This window comes from Fundulus heteroclitus, chromosome 3 (genome assembly GCF_011125445.2).
Source record: "Fundulus heteroclitus isolate FHET01 chromosome 3, MU-UCD_Fhet_4.1, whole genome shotgun sequence".
Lineage (NCBI taxonomy): Eukaryota > Metazoa > Chordata > Actinopteri > Cyprinodontiformes > Fundulidae > Fundulus > Fundulus heteroclitus.
Window position 1 is genome coordinate 23,195,010 of NC_046363.1, and position 17,100 is coordinate 23,212,109.

Below are 17,100 nucleotides of genomic sequence, written 5' to 3' on the forward strand. Positions count from 1 at the left end.
ATCACAATGTCACCTACAAACATCGTAGTCCATTGAGATTCCCGTCCAACCTCATCTGTAAACCTGTCCATCACCACAGCAAACAAGAAGGAACTCAGATGTAATTCTCGATGCAGTCCCTCTTCTACCTTGAACTCATCTGTCATACCTACAGCACACCTCACCACTGTCTTACAGCTTTTATACATGCCCTCCACAACTCTAAAATACTTCTCAGCCACTCCACACTTCCTCATACAATAACACATCTCCTCCTTTGGCACCCTGTCATATGCGTTCTCTAGATCTATAAAAACACAATGCACCTCCCCTAGACCTTCGCTGTACTTCTCCATTAGCATCCTGAAAGCAATAACTTCATCTGTAGTACTTTTTCTTTGCATGAAACCACACTCCCGCTCACAGATGCTCACGTCTGACCTCAGTCTAGCTTTCACTAATCTTTCCCACCACTTCATTGTGTGAGTCTTTAACTTTATTCCTCTGTCGTTGTTTACACAGGCCTTGACTGATTTGGTATAGAAAATATCATGTTATTGACCCGCTTGGTAAATTTAGCAAACATTTTACACAGGATGTCCTTCCTGAAGCAACCCTTTGTATTTATCCAGGCTTGGGACTGGCACAAAATAGTGTTCTCCCTTTGAGGCTTGTAACGCAGGGCTGCACTTAAATAATTAACATATGCATTAATAAATTAATATGTTTTGAATCTTTTGATAATGATCGATATCGATCAATTTGACTTGAAATTTTATCAGTATGCTTTTTTCCCCTATATCGTTCAGCCCTAATAAGTAATTTAATTTAGTAAAGTAAAACCTGCAATGGTTTACAGATAAATAATAACTCTTTCAATTATGACTTTATTTGTTTCACTAAAATGTTGCATGTGCAGTTTATTTAAAAAAAACACATAAAAAAACTAAACAATTTTGTAGCTTGGAGGCACTTTTTACCTGATGAATTTGGCCCATGCAACAAATGATTTGGGACACCACTGGCTTATACAATAAATTAAATGTGTTTTCAAAGAGTGTTATTTCTTAACATTGTGGTGAAAAACTGAGTGGAAAGAAAGAATATGTGAGAAATATTTGTAAAAGCAAAAACTCCTGCCTTTAGAAGATTATAAAGGTTGGAGTTGTCAGACAAGGTGTTTGCTGCAACTGGAATCAAAAGTCACCACACAAGGATGTATCAAGGGTGTGGGAAATAACTTTTGGCTTTTTTGAGCCACTTTTGAACTAGAAGCATCTTACCAAGGAGAATGAATGATGGACACTTGCTCAGTGGTTTAAAGTCTTCTTAGACTGAATTTGATTTTGCATTTCATTTTGTCATTTACGATGTCTCAAGGAATGCTGGCGAGGTACAGAATCCTAATTGTTTAATGTCAAGCAGGGAACTCAAGCTATTTATTGGCATCAGGCTTGCCTGGTCAGCCAGACTGACTTTTGCTTCTCTTCAATACTGCTGAAGTTAGTCGGTTCGCAGCATAGCAAAGTAAAAGCGAAACTGAGTCTGGCTGGCCAGGCTAGCATCAGGCCACTGTGTTTCTTTGTGCTCTGAGGTTAGAGCAGCCAAACTTCAGGCCACATCCTTCTTACTACAGGCGCAGCATGAACAGGCATCTTATTGCTGTAGCTCCCACTGAATTTCAGATATGTTGGGTGTTTATGTTTCCTTTTTTCTTTCTTTTTTTGGCCTTGTTGGTACAAATTATGGTACTGACTGTTTTGGGGACAGATTTGTTTTATCTTATTCTTTTAATGAGATTTGTGTTTAGAGACCACAGGAGCAGCAACACTTCCATTGTTTACATCCGAGGTATAACTGATATCTTGTTGGATTGTTCATCACTGTAAATGTTTTCTTCATTTGTGGATAATGGTTCTCATTTTGGTTCGCAGCTGTCCCAAAGCCATAGCGATGGCTTTGTAGGCCCTTTCACACAGGCAGAACTTATCCATCCATCCATTTTCTGACCCACTTAATCCCTCATGGGGTCGTGGGGGTTCCTGGTGCGGCAGAGCTCATTGCCTCTAAAAAATATTTAGATGATGGGTTGCTTTGTTTTGAAAAAAAAAAAACTTTTTGCCTACTTCATGTTATCAGACAGGTTTTTTTTATAAACTATTTCATTGTGGACATATAATGACAATAAACAATCTTGATTCTTGATTTCTTTGTTCTATTGATCTCCCAGTAATCACGCTTGTAGCTTCTGAAATTAACTTCAACGTTCCCCTCCCAAAAATGCTACCTACAGTTATTTAATGATTTAACAAATAGTAATTTACTTTTTGATATAGGACCATGCTTGTTTTGATTGCTTTCTACCTTTCGATTAATATAATTGTCATTATAAAACTACATTTTGTATTTATTTAGGCTATGATTGTCTAATATTACAGAAGCCTAAACATTTTAGCACATAAGCATAAAATGTGGTTGATTATTTCTATACACCAATGTTTGTATTCTAGAGATGGAGAGGAAGCAGGAGACTTACAAAAATATCGGGCATCATCAGTTGCTGTTTTCTTGGGTTTGGTCACCAAAATACTTCATAGCATGAGGAAAGGCTTTATCATTTTAGTTCATAGTTGAATAATTTGAAAACTTTATCCATATGAAATGAAAACTGACAATTTTAAGATACATTTAACCCTTTATCTATGTTGCATTGATAGCAAGCTCTACAACCTGGGTGACAGTGGCTGATAACATTTGACTGCAAAAAAATTTAATGTTCAGTTATTTTGGGACAGTTGTCCAGTTTAAAATTAATGATTTAGTTTTAGGTTATTCATTAAGGCAAGGTAAGTGATAGCGGATTTGTGTTAGACTTGTAGCTGTGAAAAATAACTGCTTTTTGGGTGAGATTCTTTGGATGTTTGCTTGAAAACTATGAAACAGTTGTCTTTGAACATGCCTATGCACCATCTGATGCCTCCTGTGTGCCAGTCTGGAGAAGCTGAGTCATGATGAGATGGGTAAGTAGGGTAGTTAGAAGCAAAACAACTCAGAGGAGAATAGTCTTTATAGCCAAAGGTCCTTTAAAAAAGTTAAACTCACAGGGTGGTGCACAACTGTGTCTATTGATTTAATCAGAATGAGTGGTGAGCCAAATGATGCTGGAAGCAAAACACGTAGGGAACATTTCAGATTCTAAGTGCCCACAGCAAAGTGAAAGCGAAATGGAAGCATACAGATACACACAAAAGTGAAGATATTGCTTGTACTTTCATGCTAACCCTAACTCTGTATCGACAAAAAGAAAAAGGAAAAAAAAAATGGTATCTGGAAGAGAGTTTTTGCTCAGAACATTATTTGCATTAATGTATCTTTAAGTAAAGATACCCTTGTATCTTTACTGGATTTGTTTCTAACACATCCAGTCTGCAAAACACATTGTTTGTCTATCTGGTATTGCATTGGACCATACCTTTAGCACTGTGGGCATACAGCTACACAGGCAGTCACTGGCTAGACTGTTGGTTAGGAGCTTTCTACATGGAGTTCAAATCTTTTCAGTTTACAATCATTGCATTTGCAGATACTTTGGCCTGAAAGTACCTTTGGTATCAGGATGCCCAGGGTTTGATTACTTTAATTCTAGGTTTCTTGGGATTCTGCATTCTGTTTGTTTTGCACCACATTAGTATTGTCTATTTGTATATTTTGTTCCTTTCGTTAGTTAGTTTTCTTTTCATTCTGATGTTAGGAGTTTATTCTTGTTTCATCCCCACTTTTCTGTTGGCTTGTTCTCAGTTTAGTTTAGTTTATCTTATCGGGCCATTTATCATGTTCCTGTTAGATTCTGCTCTCCTCCTGTATCTGTCAGATCATTGCCCTATCTCTCCCTCAGCCTAATTACCTTTACTATTCTCACCTGTGTTAATTGCTCTACCAGCTGTTCCTTCTGTTTTCTCCACAATTTAGTCAACCAAATTAGGCACACTCGGTGTCAGCTCCTCCGTTATGCAATCTCTGTTCTGGTCTCTACCCCCTTGTGTTCCTGATTCCTGTTTCTCTTGCCCATCTGTAAGTTTATTAGTTTGTCAATACAATCCCCAATCCGCTTAACATCCAACTCCTGGAATCTTTAGTCCACCAACAAATTTGAACCAAAACCTGACATTTGGTGACTGTGTACAACATACCATCAGTGACTGACTTTGTTTCTGGTTTTTACTTTTTCAAAGAAAACCAAGAAGTCAGTAATGAAACAAAATCATTAACAAAAAAATATGTCTCCAAAGGTTAGGGCTTTTGTCCCTGAGTGGAAACTGTAATATGTTCTTTTTGTGATACTTTTAGAGCAATGGCTGCTTCCTTGCTAACTAGCCTTTCAGTTTATGTTGGTACAGGATTCTTTAAACTGTGGACAATGACACTCTCTTACCTGCTTCAGCCAGCATGCTTGCAACGTCTTTTGCTTTGGTTCTGGATTTGATTCACACATTTTGCATCAAAATACGTTCATTTCTGGAACACAGAACTTGTGTTCTTCGTGAATGGTGTGCTGGCTGGACACATCCATGATATTTATGCTTATGTATAATTATTTGAACAGATCAAGGCAGCATCTTCGAATATCTGGAAATTGTACCCAAGGATGAACCGGGATTGTGGAGGTTCACTATTCTCTTCTTAACATTTTCCTTGATTTCTTCTGGTTTCAAAAGAATGTCACTTGAGGAAGCATTGTGTTTGATGGCATACTCCCCAGGTAGGCTAGCAAACATCTGAATTTGAAAAAAAAACAAAACAAAAAAAAAAACAGAAAATACCAAAAACATCTCTTTTGTTTCTGCTTTGAGTTTTTCCACTCAAAGCAGAAATATTTCATGTTGACATGTAGCGCACATGTGCACTGAGGTCAGCTTGCTACATTCAGAATAACCTGATCCTGACAAGTGTTTACATGCATGTTGTTCGGATTGTCAATCGTGATAAACCACCAGGCTCATTCGGAATACAATTTCATTCAGAATGAGCTTAATCTGATTAAAATATTCTGATTGTCGTATTTACATGACGCCTTTTTATTCCGATTGGCCCTTTATTCTAATTACTTTTATCATGTGAACGTAGCTACTGAGACAAAAAGCTTGTCGTTTTTACACTGTAAGTAAATGTCTATCAGACTGGAGACTGAAGGGTAGTGTTTCCAGGTAAGGGCACATGTGTCAGTGTGTCCATGTGTGCATGTTTGTATCAGCACATTGTCTGAGTACATCTGTTAATCTTTTCTTTTCTCTCCATGTTTATGTGTTGCTGTATATGTATGCTGTTTTCTTTGCATTGCTTGTGTATGTGCATGTAAGTATGAATCAGGGTCACCAGTAATTTAAAGTGGGAACGCATGGTTTCTCCCCAGCATATTAAATTCCTCTGTCAGCGAACCACAAGCTGTAAAATTCAGGAGACCCATATAAGGATCAGCCAAGGGTTTGAAATCTAACATATTTCAACCAAGCAGAGGGTTCTGTGTTGCTTTCCTCTGTTCCACATACTTTTTTTCTTCACTTCATTCAGTTCACTTGAATCTTTGAGCAAATAAGGAAACCCTCACAGCCTGTAATAACCCAGATAACCCCATATCATTAGTCTTGGTTTCTTTGTCATCAAATTCAATCAGTCTGTCTTGGCTGGCAATCTAAATTAATTTCATTGCTTTATTATTCTAAGCTCTTGAATAAGTATAATGTGTTTCATCTATAGAGGTTTGTCATAAACTTTAAATCCACTTTGTTGATTGAGATCTTTGCATATCTGTGTTTTGTACAACTTAAAACCTCAAATGTCCAATTCTTTAACATCTGCTCAAACAACATACAAATCAAAGTAAGTTATAAAAATTATAGGATTATGGAGCACTGGCTTCTCATTTACGAAACAGGGGGAAACAGAATTTTTTTGTTTTTACTTTACTAGGCAGGATGGAGAAGATTAAAAAGATCTTGTCCTGACAAACTCAAAAGTACAATCTGACAAGACTTTACAAAACCCCTTGCTGGAAAGGAGAACAGACGGAATGTAAACCTGTGGATAACAAAGCAGCGATCTGAAAACACCCACTCTGTCATTTGGTCTTCATACCCAAGTGTCTGGGCTGTTCATTTAGCCTGCTTTAGCAAATCCTGCATCACTGTCACTCCAACAACTGCAATTAATTCTTACTTTCATCCGCCAGTTTGAAAATCAGCTGTCTATTAAAACTTTCTCCTCATTTAGATTGTCCATACTCCCCAACAAACATAATGAACCCACATGTCTTCGTACTGTATGTGTCAAGTTAAGTTGTGGACACCTCTCCCAGATCCCTGCTCTGCCATTCTCAGATCTGTTAACACGCACCACATTGTGGAAGTGAAACTGGCGTCTGTGTATAACTGTACATCACAGCCTAAGCCCTGTCATCACAGTCCCTTTAATTAGGCCTGAGGAAGTGAATGTGTCATCGTGTGTGCACAGATGTGTGTGCTCTTGCTGTGATGTCTAATTGAAAACTTGTCATAATCAAGTCTATTGCTGAGACTGGAGATGTAGGCAAACTGTATGGGCATCAGATGAATACATCTGGTTAGAAAAGCCACATCTTGATTGTTGTGAAGCTTTATTGGTTTATTCTTCACTTCATTATACATTAATAAAATATGCTTTGCTTAGTGTAGAATGCCATGCTAAACACAATGGAAATCTAGGTTTGCATGAGTGCCATGATTTCTTGCTGTGAACATGCTGAGTATTTTATGTTAAACATTTCATTAATTCATTTATCTAAATTTGATTTTAGAGTCAGCTAAAACACCCAAATGCCAGCAGGTCATTTTTTAAACATAGTGTTGATTTTGTTAAATATTTTCACTCATTTTTGGAAGAGCTCCATAAAAATGGAATAAAAACTAGCTGAAAAAAAGTAAAAATCCACATTTCTTTGACTCTATGTCCTTTCTGCTATTGGGCTTTTGTTTGGGAACCTGACAAGTTAGGGTTAGGGTTAGCTTCGAAAGTGTAGTGTGCCTGCAGTGGACTGTTTCCCTTATCAACAGATAAACCCAATCTTACACCATGTTGCAAACATTTTTGAGAAAGATTTCCTTTAAAAACAATGTAAGATGGCTTTTCCTTTTGCAACATCATAAAACACAGCTTACAAAATTGTGAATTTTTAAATCTGCTATGTACCTAGATAATGTAAACTGTGCAGTATCTGTCAACCAGGAGTGTAAAACTGCAACTTTTCTCACTGTATGCAGCAGTTGACTGTGCAAAGAAAAAGGAGATTTAGTTTCCGATGTACTAGTTACTGTTGTTTCTGTCCACATTTAATGCACCCTTACCACTAAAACCATTTTTCTTGAAACTGATTGCTTATGAAAAGATATAATAGCTGCTGCTTGCCAAATGTTACTAATTTCTGCACAAATGATTTTATTGTTTTCTTATCTTGATCAAAGCCTTTTGTCTTCATACTTTCTTTAGTTAGTTTGCTGAACTTCAGAGAGTAACAAGATATTTTAAATAACAAAATTAACCACTTTAACAATTAATGAATAAAATGTATTATTTCCAGGTGCATTGACAACCTCAAATTACTAATGGTGATGAAAGGGAGCATACCAAACTTAAGCATAGTTGTTAAAGCCTCGGGGAAAGTAATATCATCAAGATGATGGTGAATAGTGCTTATTTGGTTAACTTTGTTTTGGGAATTGAGGTATACAGTAGCTATCAACCAATTAGACTTGAATATGATCACTCATTGTATTGGTTTGCTTTGAGAACCATTATACAGACAAAAAGAAAATCGAATTTTAACTTCTGGGATAAATAACGCTAGGATTCTTAAAATTAATGACTAGCCAGCTCATGCTCTACTTTCTCTATCTTACCAAAAAGTGAACATTTCAAAATATGACTATTAATAGCTATAACTAAACTAGTGGGAGTGGTGGCCTAGTGGTTAGAGCAGCGTACTTGTGTTCTGAGAAGGCTGGAAGTACCCGCTTCGAACCCCACAGACTGCAACTTTGGGTCCTTGAGCCCTAGATGGTTCCCCAGGCGCTATAAGTGGCCCACTGCTCCCTATGGGATGGGTTAGATGCAGAAGACAAATATTGTTGGAATGTATAATTGCAATGAAAAATATTTAATCTTCTAAATTCCATAGCAAACAAAACCAAAACACTGAAACGTAACTCTTGAACTGAAGAATATTTCATTCACTGCTGATTATTACTGACAGTTTGTTTAGTCATTTTTCATTGGATTACAGTTTTCATGGTGTCAGCCTCTATTGACTTCTGGTAAGAAGTACTTCTGGGCTCAGCTTCCAGTGCTTCTGTTGTAGTATTCATAAAATCCAAACTTCTCTCTCTTCATCCAACCTCCTTTCATGTCTCTCCTTTCATCTTACCATCTCTTCCTCCTTCAACTTCCTGTGTTAGTTTAGTCCTGTTCCATCTAGTCTCACAAAAAACCCACACATCCACATACACTCATGTCTTTGCACTCAGCTCCAAAATTATGGATTGAACCGATCCACTAACAGGAAGAGGAGAGGGAGCCAAAGTGTCAGATATCAGACAGGACAGCTTGAGAGAAGTGGAGGGGACAAAAGCGGAGGGAAGAGGAGAGAGGAGGGGACCTCTTATTGAAATGGAAATAGAACAGGCCAATTAAAACATTTTACTGTGAGCTTGTTTGCGTCTCCAGCTCAGCACTCAAAGATTATATATACAGCACATTAAGGGGTAATGAGTATGAATAAATTGAACTCCTCAATTATCGTGCCACCACTGGGTCTCAGCAGTGACAATGTTCTTCTTAATTGTAATATAAATAAATATAATTCTCCTGCATGAAATAAACACATCCATCTTTAAATCCCAAATCATTGAGAGTGAAAGTGAGAGCATTGTTACAACAGAGACTTTGTACATGCATTAACAGTGTTTAAGTACAGTGCACTTGCTAATGCATTATAATGTTTACGTAGTAAGAGACTTTGGTGTTCCACAGACATAAATCTCACTGAAGGCAAGGATCCTAAGCTAGATTTCAAGTCCTTCATTAGTTAATAACTATTTCATATCTGTAATGCTCTCTCTTGTACATATAAGCACACTAGGAGCCAAATAAATGGCTTCATCCTCCAAATGCATAACTGCTGTACTACAAAACAGTGACAGAACTGGAGCTCTTAATTATGGCACAAAGATAAAAAAAAAAACAGAAATTAACAAATGGCTGAATTCTACACTAAGCTTTCTTATATATACACACATACAGTATATTGCCAAAAGTATTCGCTCACTTACCTTGACTCACATATGAGCTCAAGTGAAACCACATTCCTAATCCATAGGGGTTCAATATGACTTTGTTCCACCCTTTGCAGCTAGAACAGCTTCAACTCTTCTGGGAAGGCTGTCCACAAGGTTTAGGAGAGTGTTTATGGGAATTTTTGACCATTCTTCCAGAAGCGCATTTGCGAGGTCACACACTGATGTTGGACGAGAAGGCCTCAGTCTCTGCTCTAATTAATCCCAAAGATCTTCTATCGGGTTGAGGTCAGGACTCTGTGCAGGCCAGTCAAGTTCATCCACACCAGACTCTGCCATCCATGTCTTTATGGACCTTGCTTTGTGCACTGGTGTACAGTCATGTTAGAAGAGGAAAGTGCCAGCTCCAAAGTGCTCCCACAAAGTTGGGAGCATGGAGTTGTCCTAAATGTCTTGGTATGCTGAAGCATTCAGAGTTCATTTCACTGGAACTAAGAGGCGAGGCCCAGCTCCTGAAAAACAGCCCCACACCAAAATCCTCCCTCCAACAAACTTTACACTTGGCACAATGCAGTCAGACAAGTATCGTTCTCCTGGCAACTGCCAAACCCAGACTTGTCCATCAGATTTCCTGATGGAGAAGTGTGATTCATCATGCCAGAGAATGTGTCTCCACTGCTCTGGAGTCCAGTGGCAGCATGCTTTACATCACTGCATCCGACGCTTTGCATTGCATTTGGTGATGTATGGCGTGGATGCAGCTGCTCAACCATGGAAACCCATTCCATGTTATGTGCACTGTTATTGAGCTAATCTGAAGGCTAACTGAAGTTTGGAAGTGTGTAGTGACTGACTCTGCAGAAAGTTTACAACCTCTTTGCATAATGCGCTTCAGCATCCGCTGACCCCGCTCCGTCAGTTTACGTGGCCTACCACTGGCCTACCACCGTGGCTGAGTTGCTGTCGTTCCAAATGCTTCCATTTTCTTATGATACAGCTGACAGTGTACTGTGGAAGATTTAGGAGCGAGGAAATTTCACGACTGGATTTGTTGCACATGTGGCGTCCTATCACAGTTGCACTCTGGAATTCACTGAGCTCCTGAGAGCGACCCATTCTTTCACAGATGTATGTAAAAACAGTCTGGATGCCTAGGTGCTTGATTTTATACACCTGTGGCCATGGAAGTGATTTGAACACCTGGTTCCAATAATTTGGAGGGGTGAGCAAATACTTTTGACAATATAGTATATATATATATATATATATATATATATATATATATATATATATATATATATATATATATATATATATATATATATTTTAGGGCTGGGCAAGTTAACGCGTTAATTTCACATTAACTCATTAGACTATTAACGGCGATATTTTCTTTAACGCGCATTAACGCATGTTGCTCACATGCTTTTATTTTGTGAAGGTCTGTTGCTGCGGTGTAGGGGTTTGAATCAGAACAGTAGGTGGCGATAATGCGCCAATAACCTCGCTGTCAGCCAAGCCTCGGATTTAGAGGAAGAAAAGTGCTGGCCGGAAAAAAACTAAGCCGACATGCGGAAGGCGGTGTTTCCTGCAGGTACCGCGAGCGAGCTTAGGCGGGGCGAGGCGGTGAGTTGGCGGCCGGAACAAGTTTTGTGCGGAGCGGAGCGGAGTCTGCATCGACGCCGTCGGTGAAGTCGCTTCTCGTTTCAAAGCATCCATGTGTTTTTACCTGTTTTTCCCTGCCATTCACTATATGCACGCGAGAAAGCAACAACAAAAAAACGCGTGTCAACGTCAAATAAACGCAAGCAACGCAAGCATATCGAGTTAGCAAGCATTTCAGTTTAAAGTTCTTCCAGCATGGAATATGACAGAAACAAGTTAGTTGTAACCACTGCCAAGTTAAACTTTGGTATTGAACATAAAATGGTAATGCTGCTCCCTGCTGTTACCTCAGAAATTGCCTGTTTTTGGTAGATTTTTTTCCCCATAAAGAGAATTCCCTGTCAGTGGCAATAAGCTTTAATTTATTATTATTGCTATTTTTTGTTTTACATGTTTAAGTTGAGCTTTACACTAAATATGTGTTACTGATAAGTGCTACAAATGTTACAACACTTTTGTTCATATGGCAGCAGAACATTAAAATAAAAGTTCTCTTTACACTACTTTTGAATTCATTCTTGGAGTTTGTAAATACAATGCGATTAATCGCGATTAATCGTGATTAAATATTTAAATCGTTGCCCAGCCCTAATATATATATATATATATATATATATATATATATATATATATATATATATATATTCAAAAATACAAACCACAAAGTGAATTCTATGCCCAATAATGATTTGATACTAAATATTCTAATACTGATAGCAAATCTTTCCATAGATGGATGTGTTAACACAAGCAGAATAAACTCTCTTCCTAAAGTGATAAATATTAGTTTCAAGTTTGGCTCAACCAGCTACTGCCCAACCAAGAATGCATTGTCTATCAATGATATGATTGTCTGAGTTGTTGATTTTCCTTGGATAGCAAAACTAAATAAGGCATTACATGTTTATTTATTAAATCAGTGGAAGCCTGGAATAATATCATAGCTACCTGATTATTCCAAGAGGCCCTTTACAAAACAAGCCACCCCATAGATCACCAAGTTGTGTGACGTCTATGCTGTAGATTGTGTAGACATCCAGGGTAGATATGCAGCCAAAAATATGAATATGTCCAACATTAAAACGAGTGGCTCTAATTGGAATGGGGATGAACTTGTGAATTCAGTCATTTCAAGCTATTTTGGAGAATAGAACCTTTAAAAATATATTTTACACATAAAACACATTTTTCAAGGTACACACACAAAAACAACAACATTTGTTTTGTGTGTGTGTAGGTACTTTATGGGGATGCTGGCTTCTTTGTTATACTTTACTTACGCTCTACTTTGATTTTATTCAATGATTAAATCTGATCTGGCTGTAAGTGGTAATGGTGTTAATTAGTTAATCCTTTAATATCTTTGTGTTTGTGGATCTAAGATCCATAAACAAAAATTCTGCATTAGTAGCCACATTTTACCTTCATTTTTAGGGAGACATTGCACTGGAGACTTGTGGGCTCAAGAACCATTACCCATGTCTTTTTTCTCTTTTTTTCTATCACTTTTCTCCATAAACTCGTGTTTAACAGTGCAGATTAGAGTTTGTATTCAATACTCCCGAAAACCTTAGGAATTTCCTCCAGGTGTCCAACTATCCAGTAAGGACTGTATATTTTATTGATACATTTAATAGATTAAAAAAATATAACCTAGACCTCCCCTAAATTCACTGCCTCTTTCCTATTCTTGTGGGATGAGAAAACACCCGTGTTGGCCTTCTCAAGCTGTCTGTACTTTAGACATCAAAGATCAAGAAGTCTCCAGGGACCAGTAGTAGAAGGTTTCATGTTTCTGCACTGTCGCTGTTAGAAGAGGAAAGCAAATATGGAAGGTTTGTAAGTAAACTGCTTCGCACACAGAGCACATCTCTTTCTTTGCTCCATTTATCCCACGTGTCTGTCTTAGTGTTTAGTGTTCTGTTCATATAAATTCATGTATGCCATGAATCCAACCACAAGCCTGGGTATACGTGGAGGGAGTATCCACAAAAAGCATAAGAAATATTGAAATAATAAATTAGACTAATAATAATCTACTGGGTAATAAATTATTACCCAGTAGATTCTACAAGCAGCTGCTACATTGTACCTGATACGGTCAAGTCTCAAGCAACAGATTTACCAGTATGATTCTGTTATTTGACCAAATAAACGTTACTCTGTTGTTGTTTGGCCAAGTAGTAAATATATTCTGACTACGCTTAGAAGTACAACACTGCTAAGAAATAAGTTTTCTAACCCTGCAAACATAGTTCCTTGCAAAACCATTCATAACCTTGAGTGTTTTCACATTTTGTCACGTTGCAAACACAAATCTTTTAGGTTTTAAATCTTTTTCAACCTTGAGGTCTTCTTCCGGGATGGATCTGCATTTATATCTCTGCCTATCTCCAGGAGTCCTCAGGTGAGAGGTGGGTACACGCTGGACAGCTGGCCAGTCAATCACAGGACAAAGCAGAGGCACACAGGACAAACAACCATCCATGCAGGTTTTTGGACTGAGAGGAAGCCGACACACCCAGAAAGAACTTACATATGCCATGTGAGAACATGCAAACTCCAAGAATCCATGAGATGTTCCACATTTTTTTGGGTATTATCTTCTAACCTAACCCTACTTTAAACTTCCTCCCAAATTTGATTCCTGATCTGTGTGCTGTGTTATTTACTCTCCATGATGCTGTTTGCTATCGGATGTTCTCTAACAAACCCCTGAGACATCCAGCTGTATTTGCATTAACTGATTAATTGAATTAGACAGGTGGGCGCTGTTAGTAATTTTATTATTTCTAAACGGAATGGTTGGTAGTAGATTTTTATTTAGGAGCATCAGCTTAAGGGGAGCTGTATAGAAAATGCATGACACTTTTTTAGATTATATAAAACATACAACTATGCATAATTTTCCGCCTACTTTAAAATTATGCCCAATATCGTATTTATATAATGCAGGTGCCTTTGTTGCCAAGTGATTATGGTAATTAAACTTGCTGTTTTAATTCTCCTTGATCTTACTGCTGCTTTTGATACAGCATATTATAATGTTTTAATAGCAAGACTGGAGACTTCTGTTGGTATTAAAGGCACACAGCCCTAGAAGGCTTAAGTCCTATTTATCCAGTGGAGGTTTCTCTGTCCAGTTGGGACAGCTTTCACTTATATAAATGGGGTACCTAAGAGCTCCATATTAGGTCCTATATTATATTATGTACCGCTCGCTCTGGGATCCATTTTTCGCAAAAATGTGTGAAATATATGTCATTCCATTTTTATGCGAATGACATTCAGGTCTACCTTTGATTAAAATCCAGCTGCTCCCGGTCAGTGAAGAGGTTGCTCTAATGTTTGGAAGATGTCAGAGCATGGATGGAGCTGAAAAGGACAAAAAGGCAAAAGGTAATTTATTTGGTAAATTGGACCTGCTGACAGGACGCAGATCACTGGACTCTTCTGGTTGTGTGTCCGCTAGGAATCTTGGGGTGATCTTTGACTCTGATTTTAAACTCAATAAAAAGATTGGTTGAGTAGGTCAGTCCAGCTTTTATTATCTGAGGCTTAGTAAAAACAAAGACTATCTTCTTCATGATGTCCTTTAGGGAGTTATTCATGTTTTTATTACTTCTAGACTGGACTACTGCAACTCCCTCTATTGTAGGGTTGACCAGGCTCTTCTTGGCTGTCTTCAGCTGGTTCAAAAATCAGCTGTCCTTGTTCAGACAGGGATAAGATGACATAAACACGTTCCACTGATTTTGTATTTTCTCCATTGGCTGCCTGTTTCTTTTAGAATTGTTTTTAAGATTTTGGTTTTACTTTTTAAATGTCTAAAGTATCTGCCACCTCTTCATCTTAAAGAGCTTTTGCAGCCCCACATATACCCAGTAGATCTCTGAGATCTGAAGACCAAAAGCTCTTAGTTGTTCCAAGGACTCAGCTGCCGACCAGGGGAGACAGAGCTTTTTCAGTCCCAGGTCCTAGCCTCTGGAACAGTCTCCCTCTTTCTGCGAGGTCTGTAGGACCTTTAAATTATTTTGAGTCTCTTTTAAAAATTAATATTTTTAAACTGCCTTTTAATTCCAGAGAGCATGACTATTAGGCCAGCCTTTGTTTCTTCTTTCGATTTTATAGCTGATTTTATTGCTTCTACTGTCAACCTTGTTTTTTATTGCTTATTGCTTTTGTATTATTTCTAACTTTATTTTAATTCTTATGTACCTGTACAGCACTTTGCTGTTTAAAGTGCTTTATAAATAAATAAAGGATGATGATGATGATGATGATGATGATGATGATGATGATGATGATAAATGATCAGTTTACCCCTCAGTCCAGCTAAAAAGACTTAGTTTAGAGCCTCAAATGTAACACGACCCGTTCAAAAGAAAAATATTTTTATAGACATCTACAATAGATAGTTTGTTATTTTTAAAGAACCACTTTTTATTTCCACTTTCAGGTTGCAAAAAGAGGACACATTGATTTTCCTTTATGAGTTGATATCTGTGGGAAATTATTTAACAGAAAAGCACAGTTTTCATTCCAGTGAAGCAAAAATATAGGTCTAGAAATTCTTACAAGTGCTTTCAGAAATTCAATGAAAAGACCGAGAAACTACTTAAACCTTGATTTGTATTTATATCTATGTTTAAAACACTAGTTGGTTCTTTATCATTTTTAATAAAGTATTTAAGAGCCACCATGAAAGCTCCAAAGAGCTACCTGTGGCTCCAGGGCCCTTGTCTGTTATGTGAAATCTCAATAAAATACGCTATAGTTTGTGGCTGTAGTGAAACAAAATGTGAAAAAGCAATACAAATTTTGCAATGGAATATAGATAATGACAGAATGTGGGAAACTGATTACTCCTGTCAAGTTAAATATGCTTTATCACCATTTTACGTTGTCCTGTTCTATTTTCAATTAACACACTTCTATTCCAATGTGCATGACAATAAATAAAATAACGAGTCAAAAGGCCGACCATGATTTTTTAAGTGTTCCAAGCACCTTTAAGAACATGACACTGATCATGGCCAGTGGACTCAGATCTGGTTCCTAAGGAGGTGTACTTTAAAGATAATCAACAGAACTTCATAAAATATGGGAAATAAACCCTGTTAACATTCCCTAGCAGTGTTAATTTAGACTGATACATCTGTTGTAGCAGCTCTTATTTAAGCTGCCATATAAGACAAAGAAAAATATGGTAAGAATATATATAATGCTATCTAAAGAGAATCAGTCTTTGAAAATATAATGCTGCCACAATTTTCTGGTTGTGTTGTTTGAGACCTCTGCTCTCTGTCTCCCTCTCTGACAGCCTCTTAGATGAATGCTCTCTGCTTTCTCGAGCTGACTTTGTTGTTTTCCCAGGCATCCATGTGCAACTAGGCTAATGAGTACATTTAGCTGGAAAATGCTGAGGTAACACTTTCATCACACCCTGCATGTGTGGATGAGTGCGCACAGTCTAGGATTTGTGTATTCACTTGTGTGTATGTGTGTGTGTAAGGGGGTGTATCATCTGTTTATTAGGGTCATAGTGTGAGAAGTTTTAGCTTATTCAGTCTTCCTTGTCTTAGTGAATACTGTACGATTGTCTACTCTTTTGATGCCTACCCTCTGAGCATCTGTTCTGTACAGCATTAATGTGGTAATGGTTCTCCTCTTTAACAGAAACATCCCTCACATAAAAGTTTAAAGGATCACTCCACAAAGGCCTTTTTTTTTACTACTTCTCTGTAATGTATAATTACTCTACACAGTTCTTTAACTTGGAAATTTAAATTTTTTGCCTAATGACAATTTGCAAACTTTAATCTTTCAAGGAATGCCTGTCTAATATATTTCACAGTATTTTTCTTACATCATGTAAACTGACTGCTGCCTGTCTTTTTGACATGAGTATCAGTTGACCTGAACATTTACATTTTTGCTAATGACTATTTGCACACTTTTCAACCTCTCATGGACTGTTTTGTCTGATCCATTCATGCAATTGCACAGTAATTTAGATATTTCTGTAAAATGACTGCTATCCATCTTTTCTTAAACATTTAGAGCTTATTAGATGCTAAGGACTATGTGCATGCTTTTAGCTTCTCGTGAATTGTTCTCAGTGCAGTCAACTTGT